The sequence below is a fragment of the Sciurus carolinensis genome (assembly GCF_902686445.1).
Source record: "Sciurus carolinensis chromosome 14 unlocalized genomic scaffold, mSciCar1.2 SUPER_4_x, whole genome shotgun sequence".
In the NCBI taxonomy this organism is placed as follows: domain Eukaryota; kingdom Metazoa; phylum Chordata; class Mammalia; order Rodentia; family Sciuridae; genus Sciurus; species Sciurus carolinensis.
The window spans coordinates 4,787,575-4,806,818 of record NW_025920103.1 but is presented as its reverse complement, the minus strand read 5'-3'; the positions used below and the strand labels follow the sequence as shown (position 1 = coordinate 4,806,818).

Below are 19,244 nucleotides of genomic sequence, written 5' to 3'. Positions count from 1 at the left end.
CACATAATACTGGAAGAGATCACTAGTTCAACAGATGTGAAATTAAGGAAGACAATGCAATATGAAAGAGCCATTTAATAAAGAGAGATTCTGGGAAAAAAACAAACAGAAATTGTGGAAATAAAAAACTCAATAAGTCAAGATAAAAACCCCAGTTCCAAGTCTCACCAATCGACTAGACCAAGCAGAAAACAAATTTTCAGAGTTTGAACACAGGGTGAATGAACTAGAACATTTGGACTTATTAAAAAGTAAGTGTTACCAAGAAACTATAAACAGTTTGTTCATATAAAAACTTTGGAACAACATTAAAAAGATCAAGCTTAAGACTCATATAGCATTTGTTGGTAAATGGATGGAGTTGGAGAATATCATGCTAAGTAAAATAAGCCAAACCCAAAGAACCAAAGGCTGAATATTTCTCTGATATGCAGAAGCTAATTCACAAGAAGAAGGGAGGAATAGGGAAGAATAGTTACTCTATATTGGGTAGAGGGGAGTGAAGAAATTGCAAGGGGTATGGGGAAAGGAATGACAGTGGAGTGAAACAGAAATTATTACCTCATGTGCATGTATTGACTGCATGAGTGATGTGATCCTGCAATATATCAATCAGAAAAATGAGATTACCTCCATTTATGTATGATCTATCAAAATATATAAATGCATTCTACTGTCATGTAGAACAAATTAGAGCAAATAAAAATTAGTTTAAACAACAACAACAAAAAAGACTTGGGGCTAGGGATATAACTCATTGGTAGAGTGCTTGCCTTCAACCACAAAGCCCTAGGTTCAATCCCCAGCATGTTAAAAAAAAGTACCTATAAAAAAAGAGACTCATAGTTCTAGAGGAAGGAATAGTGATACAGGTTAGAGGCATACAAAACTTATTCAGTGAAGTAACAAAAAAATTTCCCAATCTTGAAATGATAATGGAGCACCAAATAGAAATGGCCAGAATAGAACCTCTCCATGAACACTATAGTTAAAATGCTAAAAATACAGAAGGAGGACTATTAAAAACTGCAAGAGAGAAGCACCAAATAATTTATAAAGGAAAACCCATCAGAATAGTAGCAGATTTCTCAACAAAACTCTGTAGGCCAGGAGGGTATGAACTGATAGATTTCAAGACCTGAAAGAACAAAACTGCCAAGCTAAATTATTATATCCAGCAAACTTAACTTTCAGAATCAAAGAAGAGATAGGCTTTCCAAAGTAAGCATGAATTAAAAGTATTCATGTCTACTAAACCATACATAATCCTACACTAAGATGAGGAACCACACAGCACAACCAGAAAAGAATAAGGAAGAATAGATCTCACTAGAAGGGGAGTTAAGCAAATGAGGAACAAGTAAAAATCAAACATGATTGTATTTGTAAATCAACAAAAAATTAAGATAAATAAGAAAGAAAGAAATGAACACAAAATTTTCAAACCAACCAAAAGAAAACTAGCAATGACATGAACTAGTATATTTCTTTCAATATATTTTCAATATAATCCTTGATGAAAATGATGTGAATTCTCTAATTAAAAGACACAGACTACCTAATAGAATTTAAAAAAAGGTCCATCTGCTTACTACTTGCAAGAACTCCACCTCACTACCAAAAACATTCATTCATAAACTGAAAATGAAAGGATGGAGAATGCAATTCCCATCAAATGGAACCCTAAAGCCAGCAAGAGTAACCAGACTTATATACAAGAAAACTGACCTCAAATCAGTCATGAGACAAAGTAGGTCATTATACTCTGAAAAAAAGGAATAATCCATCTCAAGAAGATATAATCGTTGTTAAATATAGATGTACCAATGTCATAGAATCCAACTTTATAAAACATATCACAGAACTTATAGGGAGAGACAAGCCTCAATTCAATAATGGTGGATAATTTCTATACCTTAATATTACCAAGAGATAGATCTTCCAGAACTTCCCTGCCACCAAAATCAACTGAGAAACATTAGAATTACAGTATAGATCAAATGGACTTAACATCTCAGACTGTTTCATTTAACAGGTGTAGAGAACACATTCTTTTCTTCATTATACAGAATTTTCTCTAAAATATACCATATTTTCAGCATGGAAGCAAGCTCAACAAATACAAACAAGTTGAAATTCTTCTTGCATCTTATAACAACAGAAGGACATTACAAATCAATGGCAAGAGTAACTGCAGACATTATACAAATACATGGAGATTGTAAACTATAATTCTGAATGAGTAGTAGGTCATTGAAGAAATCAGGAGGGAGATTTAAAATTCCTAGACTCAGAGGGTTTTCAAGATGGCAGACTAGAGGGCGGCTGCATTTCATGTTGCTCCAGGATGCAGGATTCAAAAGAGGAGATAGTGAGAGACTTGGGACCAACTCAAAGCCGCCAGGGTGAGTCTCTCCCGTTGGGGAGGCATCCCTGGATGGGGAAGTAGCCCCGGAACGCAGGGAACTTTGTGAAGTAGAGTTGCTCGGCGAGATGGCCCTCCCCCCACTGGAGCAGTAAACACGAACAACTGGGATCATCGTAGAGGAGGCGGCTCAGCACAGCACTTGGACTCGGAACAACCACTGGGGCTCCGGGCAGCTGTCTGAGGAGGAGCAGCGTGGCGAGCTGTTTAGACTCAGAGCGATTGCTTCTGAACACCGGGGGTGGGTTGCCCAGAGGAAGAGGAGAAGTGCGGCGGGTCACTTGGTCTAGGAGTGACTGCATCAGAACCACAGGCGGTTGCCAGAGGAGGAGCTGCGTGGTGAGCTGTTTGGACTCAGAATGACCGCTTCTGAACACCGGGGGGGGGCTGCCTGGAGGAAGAGGAGGAATATGGTGGGTCGCTTGGTCTAGAAGTGACTGCATCAGAGCCACAGGCAGTTGCCAGAGGAGGAGTTGCGTGGCGAGCTGTTTGGATTCAGAAGGACCGCTTCCAAGCACCAGGGGATTGCCTGGAGGAAGAGGAGAAGCGCAGCAGTTCGCTTGGTCTAGGAGTGACTGCATCAGAGTCACAGGCGGTTGCCAGAGGAGGAGGTGGGTGGTGAATTGTTTGGACTCAAAGCAACCACTCCTGAACACTGGTGGCCTGCTGGGAGGAGGAGCGCGGTGGGTCGCTTGGTCTCCGAGCGACCGCTCCTGAACACCCTGGGGGCTACCCTGAAGAGGAGGAGGAACAGGGTGGGTCACTTGGACTCAGAGTAACTGCCTAGGGCTACGGGTGGTTGGCAGGAGGAGGAGACGTGAAGTGAGTTGCTTGGACTCCTAGTGACTGCATCAGAAATCCAGCGGCTGTCCGGAGGAGAAGGTGTGTGGTGGATCTCTGGGTCTCGGAGGTATTGTACGGGGCTCCAGGTGGCGGCTCAGAGGAGGGGCCACATAGCCAGGCGATTAGGTGCAGAGCAGGGTCCAAGGACCTAGGCGACTTCTTGCTGGAAGAGCCACACCGAGACATGCCTAGGGGCGGAGCGAAGGTTCCATGACTGCGGGCAGATTCTCTGAGGAGAGGCAGCCTAAGGAGACTCGTCTGCGAAGGGTGAGGCTCCCAGGCCCAGGAGGTAGGTCTGGGCCCCTGAGAATGTTGCAGAGGAAGACAGCCCAGCCCAGGCGGTAGTTGTAGATTGAGGGGAACCTCTAGGAGGGGAACTGACCAGCGAGACCTCCCCACAGGGTGAGTCTTCCCCGCCGGGTGAAGTTTTCCCACAAGGTTGGTAAAACCAGAGACACAGGAACAAACAGGCCTTGCCTCAGCCCGCAGCCTAGTTCCCCATTGGATGACCAGTGGTCAACAAGTGGAGGCACCTCTGCCCACTAGCAGGGAATATAACCCACCTGAGGGTCACCAACCCTAGAGAGGCAGCTTCCTTGTGGAGCACCACATTATAAACTTCCTCCAAGACTGCAGGCTACTGAAGGATAAGAGGGGATATACTAGCAATCTTCAGGGATATTATAAGTCAGTAGTGGAAATCTGCAATATCTTAATGACCCACTGATTCCTGAACAATATGGGAAAACAAAGGAAGAAAATGCCCCAAACAAATCTAGATGTTACGTCAATAAAATCCAACGACAGCATGGCAGAAGAAATGACAGAAAGGGAGTTCAGAATGTACATAATTAAAATGATCAGGGAAGTAAATGATGAGATGAAAGAGCAAATACAGCCATTGAATGATAGCGCCAATAGAGAGTTAAAAGAGCAAATACAGGAAGCAAAAGATCATTTCAATAAAGTTAGAGATATTGAAAAAAAAACCAAACAGAAATCCTAGAAATGAAGGAAACAATAAACCAAATTAAGAACGCCATAGAAAGCACAACCAATAGGATAGGACACCTGGAAGACAGAACCTCAGATATTGAAGACAAAATATTTAACCTCGAAAACAAAGTTAAACAAACAGAGAAGATGGTAAGAAATCATGAACAGAATCTCCAAGAACTATGGGATATCATGAAAAGGCCAAATTTGAGAATTATTGGGATTGAGGAAGGCTTAGAGAAATAAACCAAAGGAATGAACAATCTATTCAATGAAATAATATCAGAAAATTTCCCAAATCTGAAGAATGAAATGGAAAATCAAGATCAAGAGGCTTATAGGACTCCAAATACACAAAATTACAACAGACCCACACCAAGGTACATTATAATGAAAATACCGAACATACAAAATAAAGACAGAATTTTAAAGGCTGTGAGAGAAAAGAACCAAATTACATTCAGGGGGAAACCAATACAGATATCAGCAGATTTTTCAATCCAGACCCTAAAAGCTAGAAGGGCCTGGAACAACATTTTTCAAGCTCTGAAAGAAAATGGATGCCAACCAAGAATCTTATACACAGCAAAACTTACCTTCAAATTTGATGATGAAATAAAATCATTCTATGATAAACCAAAGCTAAAAGAATTTACAAAAAGAAAGCCAGCATTACAGAACATTCTCAGCAAAATATTCCATGAGGAAGAGATAAAAAATAAAGAAGCAAATCAGCAAAGGGAGGAATTATCCCAAAGGAACTGTCAAATAAAGTAGGAACCAAGATGTGTCAAAAAAGTAAATAAATAAATAAAATTTAAGAAATGAACCAAATGACCGGGTATGCAAATCATATCTCAATAATAACCCTGAATGTTAATGGCCTGAATTCATCAATCAAAAGACATAGACTGGCAGATTGGATTAAAAAAAAAGATCCAACAATATGCTACCTGCAAGAGACTCACCTCATAGAAAGAGATACCCATAGACTAAAGGTGAAAGGATGGGGAAAAGCATACCATGCACATGGACTCAGCAAAAAAGCTGGAGTATGCATCCTCATTTCAGATAATGTGGACTTCAAGACAAAGTTAGTCAGAAGGGATAAAGAAGAACATTTCATACTGCTTAAGGGAAGCATAAATCAGCAAGATATAGCAATCATAAACATCTATGCCCCAAACAGTGGCTCATCCATGTATGTCAAACAAATCCTTCTCAATTTTAGAAACCAAATAGACCATAACACAATAATACTAGGTGATTTTAACACGCCTCTCTCACCACTGGACAGATCTTCCAAACAAAAATTGAACAAAGAATCCATAGATCTCAATAACACGATCAATAATTTAGACTTAACAGACATTAATAGAATATACCATCCAACCAAGAGCGAATACACTTTCTTCTCAGCAGCACATGGATCCTTCTCTAAAATAGACCATATATTATGCCACAAAGCTAATGTTAGCAAATATAAGAAGATAGAGACACTACCTTGTATTCTATCAGATCATAATGGATTGAAGTTAGAAATAAATGAAAGAGTAAAAAACAGAAACTACTCCAACACCTGGAGATTAAACAATATGCTATTATATGATGAATGGATAACAGAAGATATTAGGAAGGAAATTAAAAAATTCTTAGAGGTAAATGAGAACAAAGAAACATCATATCAAAATCTCTGGGATACTATGAAAGCAGTACTTAGAGGAAAATTTATTTCATGGAGCGCATTTAATAAAAGAAGTAAAACTCAACAAATACACGACCTAACACTACAGCTCAAAGCCCTAGAAAAAGAAGAACAGACCAACACTAAAAGTAGTAGAAGACAGGAAATAGTTAAACTCAGAGCTGAAATCAACGAAATTGAAACCAAAGAAACAATACAAAAAATTGACAAAATAAATAGTTGGTTCTTCAAAAAAATAAACAAAATTGATAAACCTTTAGCCACACTAACAAAGAGAAGAGGAGAGAAAACCCAAATCACTAAAATTAAGAATGAACAAGGAAATATCACAACAGACACGACTGAAATACAAAACATAATTAGAAGCTATTTTGAAAATCTATACTCCAACAAAATAGAAAATTTCGAAGACATCAACAGGTTTGTAGAGACATATGAATTGCCTAAACTGAACGAGGAGGACATACACAAATTTAAATAGACCAATTTCAAGTAATGAAATAGAAGAAGTCATCAAAAGCCTACCAACAAAGAAAAGTCCAGGACCAGATGGGTTCTCAGCCGAGTTTTACAAAATCTTTAAAGAAGAGCTCATTCCAATACTTCTCAAAGTATTCCATAAAATAGAAGAGGAGGGAACCCTCCTAAACTCATTCTATGAAGCCAATATCACCCTGATACCTAAATCAGACAGACACATCGAGGAAAGAAAATTTCAGACCAAAATCCTTAATGAACAACGACGCAAGAATACTCAACAAAATTTAGCAAATCGCATACAAAACATATTAAAAAGTGCACCATGATCAAGTGGGTTTCATCCCAGGGATGCAAGGTTGGTTCAACATCAGGAAATCAATACATGTAATCCACCATATCAATAGACTTAAAGTCAAGAATCACATGATTATTTCAATAGATGCAGAAAAAGCTTTTGATAAAATACAGCACCCCTTCATTCTCAAAACACTAGAAAAAATAGGGATAGTGGGAACATTCCTTAACATTGTAAAGGCCATCTATGCTAAGCCCATGGCTAACATCATTCTAAATGGTGAAAAACTGAAAGCATTCCCCCTTAAAACTGGAACAAGGCAGGGATGCCCTCTTTCACCACTTCTTTTCAATATCATCCTTGAAACTCTAGCCAGAGCAATTAGACAGACCAAAGAAATTAAAGGGATACGAATAGGAAAAGAAGAACTCAAACTATCCCTATTTGCTGATGATATGATTATATACTTACAGGAACCAGGAAATTCCATCAGAAAACTGTTAGATCTCATAAGTGAATTCAGTAAAGTAGCGGGATATAAGATCAATGCACAAAAATCTAATGCATTTTTATACATAAGTGATGAATCTTCAGAAAGAGAAATTAGGAAAACTACCCCATTCATAATAGCGTCTAAAAAAATAAAATACTTGGGAATCAATCTCACAAAAGAGGTGAAAGACCTCTACAGTGAGAACTACATAACACTAAAGAAAGAAATTAAAGAAAACCTTACCAGATGGAAAGATCTCCCATGTTCTTGGATAGAAAGAATTAATATTGTCAAAATGGCCATACTACCAAAAGTGCTATACAGATTCAATGCAATTCCAATTAAAATCCCAATGATGTACCTTACAGAAATAGAGCAAGAAATTATGAAATTCATCTGGAAGAATAAAAAACCCAGAATAGCTAAAGCAATCCTCAGTAGAAAGAGAGAAGCAGGGGGTATCGCAATAGCAGATCTTCAACTCTACTACAAAGGAATAGTAACAAAAATGACATGGTATTGGTACCAAAATAGAAATGTGGATCAATGGTACAGAATAGAGGACACGGAACCAAACCCAAATAAATACAATTTTCTCATACTAGACAAAGGGGCCAAAAATATGCAATGGAGAAAAGATAGCCTCTTCAACAAATGGTGCTGGGAGAACTGGAAATCCATATGCAACAGAATGAAACTAAACCCATATCTCTCACCATGCACGAAAATAAACTCAAAATGGATTAAGGATCTCAGAATCAGACCAGAGACCGTGCATCTTATAGAAGATAATGTAGGTCCAGAGCTTCAACATGTCGGCTTAGGACCAGACTTCCTCAACAGGCTCCCATAACACAAGAAATAAAAGCAAGAATCAATAACTGGGATAGATTCAAACTAAAAAGCTTTCTCTCAGCAAAGGAAACTATCAGCAATGCAAAGAAAGAGCCTACAGAGTGGGAGAAAGTCTTTGCCAATCATACTTCAGATAGAGCACTAATCTCCACAATCTTTAAAGAACTCAAAAAACTCTACACCAACAATGCAAATAATCCAATTGACCAATGGGCTAAGGAAATGAATAGACACTTCACAGAAGAAGATCTACAAGCAATCAACAAACATATAGAAAAGTGTTCAACATCTCTAGTAATAAGAGAAATGCAAATCAAAACCACCCTAAGATTCCATCTCACCCCAATTAGAATGGCGATTATCAAGAATACAAGCAACAACAGGTGTTGGCGAGGATGTGGGGAGAAAGGTACACTCATACATTGCTGGTGGGGCTGCAAATTAGTGCAGCCACTCTGGAAATCAGTGTGGAGATTCCTTAGAAACTTGGAATGGAACCACCATTTGACCCAGCTATCCCACTCCTTGGCCTATACCCAAAGGACTTAAAATCAGCATATTACAGAGATACAGCCACATCAATGTTCATAGCTGCTCAGTTCACAATAGTCAGATTGTGGAACCAACCTAGATGTCCTTCAATTGATGAATGGATAAAGAAACTGTGGTATATATATATACAATGGAATATTACTCAGCCATAAAGAATGATAAAATTATGGCATTTGCAGGCAAATGGATGAAATTGGAGAATATCATGCTAAGTGAGATAAGTCCAATCTCAAAAAACAAAGGACGAATGATTTCGCTAATAAGTGGAAGATGGCACATAAGGGGGGTGGGAGGGGTTAGTGTTAGGGTTAGAGTTAGGGTTAGGGAGGGGGGCAAGAATGGAGGAAGGAAGGACTGTATAGAGGAAAAAGAGGGGTGGGAGGGGTGGGGGGAAGGGGAAAAATAACAGAATGAATCAAACAGCATTACCTTATGTAAATTTATGATTACACAAATGGTATGCCTTTACGCCATGTACAAACAGAGAAACAACATGTATCCCAGTTGTTTACAATAAAAAAAAATTCCTAGACTCAAATGAAAATGGAAATGCAACCCACCAGAACCTATGGGACACAGAGAAAGTAATTAGAAGAAGTAGGTTTAAAACTTTATAAGTGCATACGTTAAAAAAAAAAAAACTAGAAAGACCTCAAATAAGTAACCCAATTATGCATCTCATGGTCTTTAAAAAACAAGAGCAAAAGAAATCCCAAAGCAGTACAAAGAAATAATAAAAATCAAAGCAGAAATAAAACAGAGACTAAATGTACATGAAAAGTTGGTTCTTTGAAAAGATAAAAAAAATTAACAAACCCATAGTGAAATTAACCAAAATAAAGAGAACCTCCAAATTAAATAAAACTAAAGTTGAAAAGAGATATATTACAATAGATACCAAAGAAATCCAGAGGATCATGAGGGAATATTTGGAAAATTTCTAACCAACAACTGTAAAATCTACAAGAAATGGACATATTTCTAGACACAAATAACCTACTGAAATTGAACCAAGAGGATATAAAATGTATAAATAGATCAACAACAAATAATGAAATTAAAGCAGTAATAAACTCTCCTAACAAAGAAAAGCCCAGGATTAGAAGAATTCACAGTTGAATTTACAAGATTGGTTAAATACCACCAATACTCCTTTAATTATTCTATAAAACTGAAAGAGAAACTCTTTGAAACTCATTCTACAAAGCCACTATCATCTTACTACCAAAATCAGTTAAGAGTACACACACATATACACACATGTGGTGATGCATGCCTATAATCTCAGCAACGCAGGAAGCTGAAGCAGAAAGAACACCAGTTCAAGACCAGCCTCAGCAACTTAGCAAGGCTCTGTCTCAAAATAAGAAATCAAAAGTACTGTGGGTGTGTTAAAGCATGCCTGGCTACAATTCTTAGTACCATTAAACAATACTGAAATGAAAACATTATCACAAAGAAAGTCACCATGTAAGTAAACTATTATCTTTTATGCTCAGGCAAAAAGTCAAGAGTCACACTACTATGTAATTCCTGTAATCACAGGTCTAACAATAAAGATACATGTTTTTCTTTGTTGACAAGGCAGTATGACTTTCCTTTTTAGTACTTCTTATATCTTATGCCCCTTCATGTCTTCTCAAACATACAGGTGTACTTTTATGTAATACAAGATTATAGACACACATTAAGTTTTACCTTGGCTTGTAGATTCTGTATCAGTGTCCTTTCTAGTAGACAAATCTACAGGTTTGTCCACAGTTCTAGAGGTAACAGATGATGAACTAATAGGTTTGGTATTAGAATCAGGTTCTTCAGATTTACAGAAAAATGCTGCAGTCACTTCAGTCCCACCTGTATACACACGTCAGTTGTGCTACTTATTTCCTCACTCTGGGATTTCTGCACAGAAGAAGCAACAAAATATTATGCCATTAAATACTGACTTATATCTTGCATACACAAGGCTCTGGGTTCTAATCCCCAGCACCAAAAAAAAAAAAAAAAGGAGATATCACAATACCAGACCTTAAACTATACCACAGAGCAATAGCAACAAAAACAGTTTGGTATTGGCACCAAAATAAATAGGAAAACCAATGGTACATAAGAGAAGACACAGAGACAAACCCACATAAATACAGTCACCTCATACTAGACAAAGGACTAAAAACATACAATGGAGAAAAGACAGCCTGTTCAACAAATGGTGCTGGCAAAACTATAAATCCATATGCAGTAATATGAAATTAAACCTCTATCTCTCATCCTAGATAAAATGCAAATCAAAATGCATCAAGGACTTAGGAATTATACCAGAGACGCTGCACCAAATAGAAGACAAAATAGACCCGAATTTCATCATATCAGCTTAGGATCAGACTTCCTTAACAAGACTCCCAAAGCACAAGAATTTAAAGCAAGAATCAATAAATGGGATGGACTCAAACTGAAAAGCTTTTTTTCAGTAAAGGATACAATCAATAATGTGAAAAGAGAGCCTACAGAGTGGGAGAAAATCTTTTCTACATGTACTTCAGATAGAGCAGTTAGCTCCAAAATTTATACAGAACTTATAAAACTTTATACCAAATATTCAAAGAACCAAATCAATAAATGGAGCAAGGAACTGGACAGACATTTTACATAAGCAGACATACAGGTTATTAATAAATATATGAAAAAATGTTCAACATCTCTAGAAATTAGAGAAACAGAAATTAAAACAACTCTAAGAGTTTATCTTACTCCAATTAGAATGACTATTATCAAGAATATAAACAATAATAGATGTTGGTGTGGATGTGGGAAAAAAGGCACACTTTTACACTGCTGGAGCTTCAAATTGGTGCAGCACTCTGGAAAGAAGTGTGGAGAATCCTCAGAAAACTTGGAATGGATCCCCCTTTTGACTCAGGTGTCCCACTCCTCAGTTTATACCCAAAGAACTTAAAATTAGTATACTATAATAACACTGCCACGTCAAGGTTCATAGCAGCTCAATTCACAATAGCTAGATTGTGGAACCAACCTAGATGCTCTTCAACAGATGAATGGATAAAGAAATTGGTATACATACACAATGGAATATAATTCAGTCATAAAGAAGAAGAAGAATATGACATTTGCAAATAAATGGATAGAATTGGAGGATATCTTGCTAAGTGAAATAAGTCAATCCCTAAAAACCAAAGGCCGAATGTTTCCTTCGATAAGTGGAAAATGATATATAATGGGGGTCATGGGGGTCAGTGAGAGAAGAATGGAGGAATTTTAGATTATATCGACTTTAGATTATGATAGAAGTGGGGATATGAAAAATAGTGAAATGAGACAGACATCATTACCGTATGTACATGTATGCTTACACGAATGGTAGGAATTTACTTCATGTACAACCACAGAAACAAAATGATGTATTGATTTGTGTACAATCAATCAAAATGTAGTCTGTAAAAATTAAAAAAATAAATAATTTAAAATAAAAAGTTGCTATTTCTTATAAAAAATACCCACTTACAAAAAGGATCACATAACCTGTTTTACAAGAAAGTGAGGATGTGGACTTCTGGAAAGATGTAATAAGCACACTTCACCCTTTCTCTTCTCAAACCTACAACTAGATGCCCGGACTGAAATATGCAAAGCAACTCTATAAAAAGCTCTGAAAGTTGGCTAAACATAGCAGACTTAAGTATCTTAGAACCAGATGGGAAATCTGGTGTGATATCCATGTGGAATTTTTTTCTGTTTCTTCTATATCCTAGCCTTGTATTACAATGGTTCAATGAAGGAGAACTGCCAATGGCACACACACACACACACCAAAGTCTCAAGCCAGTTCTCTTTGACCAGAGGAGGGAGTGGTCATCAAATGACTCATGTGTCAGAACTATGCAAAACAGACTTTAAAGAAGATATTATGACAATATTCTAAGAAGTAAGGACAGACACTCAAGTGAAAACTGACTTTCTCAGTAAAGAAGCAATTATAAAAAAGAACCAAATGGGAATTTTACAATGAAACCTATAGTGAAGGAAGGAAGTTTTATAGACCACTTCATCATCAAAAGTAAAATACACACATTCTTCAGAAGCTTACATGGAACATTTACCAAGAAAGACCATGTGCTAGGGCCTGTGTTATGCTTCAATGGTAGAGCACTTGGATAGCAAGCATAAGTCCCTTGGGTTTGCTACCCAGCATCACATAAAAAAAGAAAAAGAAGTCACTTAAAAGAATGGAAAAAACACAAATCATACTCTCAAACCAAAATGGAATTAAACTTGAAATCATTAACAAAAATATTCACTGGAAAAAATCCAAACAACTTGGAAATTGAACATAACATGTCAAAAAAGAAGTTTCAAGAGAAATTAAAAATACTTTGAATTGAATAAAATTTAAAATACAACTTATCAAAATTGGAGAAGTGCCATAGAATCAAGAATGTGGACCATTTAGAGCAATAAATGCATCAATTTAAAAAGACCTAAAATCAAAATCTAAACTTATACCTTGAGAAACTAGAGAAAGAAGAGCAAAATAAACCTACACCAAGTAGATAGAATTAAAAGATCAGAAACCAAGGAAATGGGGCTGGGAATGTAGCTCAGTAGCAGAGGACTTGCCCAGCACGTGTGAAGAACCGAATACAATCCTTAACACCACATAAAAATAATAAAATAAAATAAAGGCATTCTGTTCATCTACAAGTATAAAATATAAAAATTTGAAAAAGAGAAATCAGTGAAATGGGAAATCAACAAATGAAAGAAAAAGATATCAAAACCCAAAAATTTTTGTCAAGATCAATAAAAGTTGAAAAACCTGTCACATGCTAACCAAGAAGAGAGGAGTCACATATTACATCACAAATGAAACGGGACTCAGAACTAATGATCATGGACATTAACAGTAAAAATAAGAATATCATGCACAGCAGTATATCTAAAAATTTTATTTAGATTGATACTTTAAAAATTGCAATCTACCAAAATGCATACAAGGAGAAATAACCTCAATAGACCTGTACATGTATGTTAAAGACAGTGAATTAATAGTGTCTTCCAAAAAGAAAACATCAGATTCAGATGGTTTCACTAGTGAGTTCTATTAAATATTCAAAAAAGCAATACAAATTTGTACAATGTCTACCAAGAAACAGAAGCAGAGGGAATGCTTCCTAACTCATCCTTTGAGGAAAGCATCACCCTAATACCCAAGTCGTATATTACAACAAAGGAAAACTAGACCAGTTTATCTCATGAGAACAAAAACAAAATCCAACAAAATCCCCCAAAAAATCAGGGTAGGTGGGTGTACTAGCTAGTGGTACCACCCATGTTAAAAGGGCTGTGGGTTCAAGAAGCTTTGCAACTCCTAGAATGAAACACAGTCAACACTACAGTTTATAGGCACAGGCAATGACTTTCTCAATAGGACCCCAAAAGCAGAGGAAATAATGCCAAGAATTAAGAAATAGGACAGCATCAAATTAAAAGGCTTCTGCCCAGCAAAGGAAACAATTAGGAATATGAAAAAAGAACCTAAACAATGGGTAAAAATCTTTGCTAGCTACTCTTCTGATAATTAATATCTAGACTATTTAAAGGCTTTACACTAAAAAAAAAAACCACATCCAAACTTTACACCCCAAAACCAAATAATCTTATTAATAAATGGGCAAATGAATTAAAGACACTTCTCAAAAAAAGAAATACAAATGGCCAACAAATATAAGAAATAAGATTCAATATCATTAGCAATTTGGTAAATGCAAATCAAAACTACACTGAGAGTTCATTCACACCAATCAGAATAGCAGTCATCAAGAACACAAATAATAATAAATGCTTGAGAGGATGTAGAGAAAAAGGAATATTTTATACTGTTGGTGGGACTGCAAATTAGTACAATCACTGTGGTAATCAGTATAAAGTTTCCTTAGAAGACTAGGCATGGAACCACCACATGACCCAGCTATACCACACCTCAGTATTTATTCAAAAGAATGGAACCAGAGACCATTATATTAAGTTAAATAAGGCAAACTCATAAGGTTAGGGGTCATATGTCTCTCATATGCAGAAGCTAGAGAAGAAAGAAAGAAAGAAAAAGTGGAGGAGGGGGAATCTCCTAAAAATCAAAGGGAGGTCAGTAGAGAAAAGGGATCAAGGATTGGGAGGTGGGGGGGAGGGATTTGCTGGAGAGTGATATTAACCAAATTACACTAATATATTATATGCATATATGAATATACAACAAATCCCATCATGCACAAACTATAATTCACCAATTTTTAAAAATATGAGAGAAAAAAATCAATATATGAAAAGAATTATATACACAACTAAGATTTACTCCAAGGATGGAAGACTGGTTGAACATGTGAAAACTGATTACAGCAATGTACTCATAAAACAGCTGAAAGAAGAATCCTGAGCTCATATTAAGAGTTGCAGGGGCTGGGGAGATAGCTCAGTTGGTAGAGTGCTTGCCTTGTAAGCACAAGGCCCTGGGTTCGATCCCCAGCACCCATTAAAAAAAAAAGTTGCAGAAAAATCATTTGCCAATATCCAACACCATAAAAAAACTCTCTGTAAATTATAAATAAGGAACCTATTAAATTTGATAAAGAACATCTACCAAAAAATTACAGTTAACATAATATTTAACATTAAGAAAAGAGCTTTCTTATTAAGAACAATAGCAGGGTATGAATGTTCCTTCATATCAGAAGATACATTAGAAATTCATGAGACACACTGAAATAAAAGGTATAAACATATAAAGATTGGAAAGGAAAAAATAAAATTATCTATGTTTACTGATGATATGATTTTAAATGTAAAAATAAAAAAAACAAACAAAGAATACACAATTTCCTGGAACTGCTAAGCAATAGCAAGTTTAAATGTTGAAAACTGAATACACAACAGTCAATTGCCAATGGGATATAGTGTCACACACATTTAATCCCCAAATGACTCAGGAAGCTGAAGTAGGATTGCCTGGGTAATTTAGCAGGACCCTGTCTGAAACTAAAAGTTTAAAAAGCAACAGTAACATAGTTCTGTGATAGAGTCCTTGCCTAGACCACACAAAGCTCTTTTTTTATTTCCTAGTACCACAAAAATGGTACAACAATCAAATGTAAAAGAATTCTGAAGAATATTGAAATAATTAAAAAAAATGAAAACAGTAATGAAAAATAAATGGGATAAATGCAACTAAAAAGGAAATGATAAAAGTCTAACCATGACAATTACATTAAATAAAATGTAAATTGTTTAAACACCAATAAAACATTATCCAATTAGATTTTTAAAGAAACTGCCAAAATTCAGTCCAAAGAAAATCATTATGATATAGGTGGTTAAAAAAAAAAGATCATACCACACAAATACATATACCTAAACACAAAAATATGGTTCAGTTAATTTTTTTTTTACCAGATAAAGCAGATTCAAGAAAAATAACAAGGAAAAAAGAAAGGATGGTCAAGACAAAGGGGTCAATTTGTCACTTCTGAAATGGTAGAGAGTGGGCTATTATAAATACACTCCTTCTTAAAAACAAGAAAAACATTAACAAAGATGATCAAAATCAACTTCTTAACCAAACCTAGAAATTAACCAAAGAGGGGCTGGGGTTGTAGCTCAGGGATAGAGTACCTGTCAGGCACATGTGAGGCAATGGGTTCAATTCTCAGCATTGCATATAAATAAATAAATGTCCATTGATATCTAAAAGATATTAATAAACACAGCCCAACAACCATGTGATCAATGACAGATAGGAATGGGGATCAGGAATGTACGAGAGGACTTTTCAGGACAGTAAAATCACATTGTAGGACACTCTAATGGTGTACACATCATTCATTAAGTATTTGTCCAAACTCACAGAAAGTACAAGACAAGGGGGAATCCTAATGTAAACTATAAACTTTGGGTAGTGATGCATGAATACAGGTTTTATGATTGTAACAAATATGCCCCCATGGTATAGGATGTTAATGAGGGAGAACATGTCTATGTTGAGGGCAGGAGATACATGCCAGAAAAAAAAAAAAACTACTGACCAATACCCCTGATAAATAGAAATCCAAAAGTTGTAACAAAATTTACTCAAACCTGAATTCATGTAAAATTTATAATTAGTATACCATGATTGAGGTTTATTCCAGGAATGCAATGTTGGTTTCCTGAACATTCAAAAATCAATATTCTTCATAGATTTAATAAAAAGTTCCATGATTGCAACAATAGATGGAGTAAGAAAATTTGACAAAATTGGATATCCATTTTAGATAAAAACTCAAAACTCTGGATGATAATGTCTCAGTGTGGGTTCATCAATAACAACAAACATACAATCATAACTTTCCATAGAAATTTTGAGAATCAGCTTATTTATATCTTCAAAGAATCCTGGTGAATTTTGACTGACACTGCACCTTAAATCTATAGCTCAATTTTAGAAAATCTAATATCCTATTTTTTGAGTGTACCAATTCATAAATAATATACCTCTCCACTTACTTAGATTCACTCTATCTGCTAGCCACACCCATCATTTCCATTTGCTAAGAACATTCTACTGCTTACTACATCAACAAAGTCAATGGAATCAAAAGGAAAACAATGAAGACATTCTTACTTGAGCTTCCTGAACTATTTGAAGCTCTGACTGAAAGTCTTCCCCATTTCCATTGTCCAAATCAGTATCACTGCAGACTCCACAAAAAAATGTAGGTGGGAGCTTTAACTGAATCTGCTTTTGCTTTCTCTTCAACTGTTGACTTCTTTTCCCAAGCAATAACATACTCTTTCTCATTATCTGAAAAATCCATACAATGCAAAAGAAAAGATAAAATTAGATGAAGTTCAATTACTCTACAACAATGATCATCTTTTCACTGGGCCTCAATGTAATCCAAAGACCCAGATAACAAGACCTATGAATACTAAAGGAGAACAAGGATCACCAAGAGGTCCACGCTTTTCAGGTAGCATTATTTTTCAAATATTTTAAATCACGAGGAACAAGGATATATTAAATAAATAAAATCAATTATTATTGATCATCAGATCAGGAGGTTCCTTTCAAATAGATGATTTGCTGTGAAAAAAATCTAATTAGTCATTTAAACTTAACATACCTGCTGGATTTTTTTCTAATGGCTTATGTTTTTTTCTGAGTAATCCAGATAGAATATTTCATTAAGTTTCTTGACAGCCATTTCAAAATATTCATCTTAAGTAAAATCAAGTATTTCTAATAATTAGTTTCAAGGGTTTTCCAAGCCACAAACCAAGGAATTATCTCCAACTTCATTCTTTCCTTCATTCTCCATATGCACACAGTCCATTTTGCCAACTGGAAATCCCTAAGGCCTCTCCTGCTGTTGGAGCTTTCCCTTGTACTCTACTCATGTTTGAGCAGCCTTGCTATCATTTCAGTACAGTGTCTAATCTCTTTTTCCCACAACCCAATCCTCTACACCACTGCCTAACTGATTACAGTAGTTGACAGTGTCAACCAATATGTTTTCTCTTCGTTTTCCTGTTTTTGTTTTTGCAGTAGTGGGGATTGAATACAGGATTTGCACATGCTAGGCAGGCACTCTGTCACTCAGCTACATTCCTAGTTACAACAAGTATTTTATAAAGCTCCTTTATCCCTACATGCAAAAATGACACGATTCTTCCTCTTGCCTTCTTATTCTGACTTTGCTTTGCCCTATACTGATGTTCTCCCTCTTCCTCAGTAGTCTAAATGTCAAGTCTCATTCTTATCTTTCTGTAAGACTCTAATAATGATTGCCATTTGAAAGTCCTCCTTATGTATTTGGAAAGGGCATTGTCCATTTAATACTCAAAACAACCCTGTGTATGCCAGGTGTTCTTCCCAGTATTTTCCCTCTACAGCTCAGTTTTCCTCTCCTCCAATTCCTGCATGGATTAAAGGCACACTGCAGTAACCCATCAACAGCCTCCAGACCTAGCAATGCACACTCCCAATCAGGTGACTCAGAAGGAAAGTCAGACACCCAGGAGCTCCCGCTTGCAAAGTTCGCCATGCTGAGCCCTCGGGACAGGGCTTGAAATCCGGAGCCCACGCGGTCTGTGCCCACCCAAAACCACCCAGCAGGTGTCAACCTGAGCCTGTGCCCTTCTGTCCCCCGGCAACACCCGTCTCCAGAGCCCACCTACCTTGTGCCAGCGACCAGAACTGATAAGGCTGGAGCTCTAGCAGCGCCCACCATCCCCAATCGCCTAAGCGAACTTTGCCGCTTGCCACCTCTGCTGGGGCCCAGATTCTCCGGCGCTTGGGTCACCCACAGCATTCCCCTGTAGCCGCCGGGTACCCTCAGGTTCAGGGGGTGGCGCTCTGCCATGGAGCAAGGAGAGCCAAATGACAAGGGCGCTCGATTGAGCAGGAACGACCTGGGCCTCCCGAGAGAGGCGCGGGGCTGATGGGAGGCATCCCAAGCCTGCGAAAGACCTGGGGAAGTTGTCGGGACAACCCTTCGCACACCACCCTAGCCACTTGTGACCAAGGCCTGCGCTGAAAACAAAGAGCGCCCTCCCC

The 19,244-nt window shown here is 37.0% G+C and overlaps 1 pseudogene; it reads right to left on the bottom strand.

The window, feature by feature from the left end:
- LOC124973081 (coiled-coil domain-containing protein 138-like) overlaps positions 1 to 18,918 on the bottom strand; it is a 102,421-nt pseudogene extending 83,503 nt beyond the window's left edge.
- Between the last annotated feature and the right edge of the window lie 326 nt (positions 18,919 to 19,244).